Source organism: Erigeron canadensis, chromosome 6, assembly GCF_010389155.1.
Source record: "Erigeron canadensis isolate Cc75 chromosome 6, C_canadensis_v1, whole genome shotgun sequence".
Taxonomy (NCBI): Eukaryota; Viridiplantae; Streptophyta; class Magnoliopsida; order Asterales; family Asteraceae; genus Erigeron; species Erigeron canadensis.
This window is the reverse complement of record NC_057766.1, coordinates 43439795-43441318: the sequence shown is the minus strand read 5'-3', so window position 1 is coordinate 43441318 and position 1524 is coordinate 43439795. Positions and strand designations below refer to the sequence as shown.

General features: G+C 38.1%; 1 pseudogene; it reads left to right on the top strand.

The window, feature by feature from the left end:
* Positions 1–530: 530 nt before the first annotated feature.
* LOC122604974 lies at positions 531–1085 on the top strand (annotated as a pseudogene).
* Positions 1086–1524: the final 439 nt, after the last annotated feature.

The window sequence follows — 1524 nt, the reverse complement described above, 5'->3', positions numbered from 1 at the left end:
GGGTTTTTAACGGCCACGTGACGGCGTTAGCCGCCAGTATGGTCCGAGTGAAAATTTTCATACGTTGGATATAATCAGCGTAATTTCGAAAGGAAAGGTTTAAAACCAGTAATATGACGCAAATGTTAGGTACCATTTCAGTAATTAACTCTTACTTTTATTATAATAGAGACACAATGATGTTATATGGTTTTATAATAAAATAGCTAACGGGTAATTATTCATGATCTAATCATTGAAACCTGATGATAATAGACCGAGTGACAAACGGGTAGATTGGGGATTAGCTGTTTAATACACGTCCAATTATGAGATTTGGAAAAGTTTATTTTTTTTCCTATACAAAAGAGAAAAGTAATGCAGCCGCGAACTTCCCACGTACGGTCCAACCTTTTCCGATTTAAACCCACGTTGGAGTGGACCAGCAACAGAAAATCTATTTTGTGTCTCTATATGATCTAGCACTTTCCACAACCGCAAATATATCCAAAAACCAAACCATAACAAAAACATACTAGTATATAAATTGAATGGCTAACCGTCGACCCCATAATTCATCTTGTAATTCTCAAGGTGCATGATCATAACAACCCTCGTCCTAGCTACTCCTACTACAGGGGGGAGCTCCTCAACCCGCCACCCGGTCTACCATGGTATCAGATGTCGATCGAGCTGGAAAATGGGTATCTGAAATTCGTGAACCAGACAAGACTAGTCGTATATGGTTAGGCACGCATCAAACACCTGAAATTGGCACTCAAAGCTACTTATGTTGTCCTAAACTTTCCCGAATCTATTCTCTCTAGTACACTTCCCGAGTGTCCCACCCCTGATGACATTCGTGCAGCAGAGCTGCAGCTGCTCGAGCTCCGAATTATGATACCAAAATATATACTTATTCTGGAGAATATATGGATGATGAAGCTGTATTTGGTATGGCGAATATGTTGACGGACATGGCTGAGGGAATGCTTCTAAGCCCACCGAGAATCAACAACCCTAATCCACCGGATGATGGGACCTACTACTATAACTATTCCACTGATGGGAATCTATATATGGGACTACTGAAAACAAGCCTATAGTATCATATCACCCTGTATCAATGAACTATGAATCCCCTTGTTAAGTGATTTTACGATTCTAGTTTTTGTTATATATATATATATATATATATATATGTTTGTGTGCCTTGTCAATATCTAATCTTCAGGTCTTTGGGTTAGAAAAGAACTATATGAACGTTGAGGATTTTTGGGTGAATGTAACTCACCTAGTGTTATGAAGGTACGTTGTTCTTCTTAGTGGTATGCAAATTTAAATAAACACGCGCGACATACTCGACCTATGTTTGTTATATATGTTTTCATGTTATAATATATACTAGTTGATTTTATGTTCTTTCTCTCTTGCCTTTAAGGAGGGATACATCTACGTATTTTTTCGGTTTTTACACAATGTTGTCAAATAGGGATCTTCGTGTGTGGAGGGAATTTTAACTAGGCAATATGACTAAGATACCTA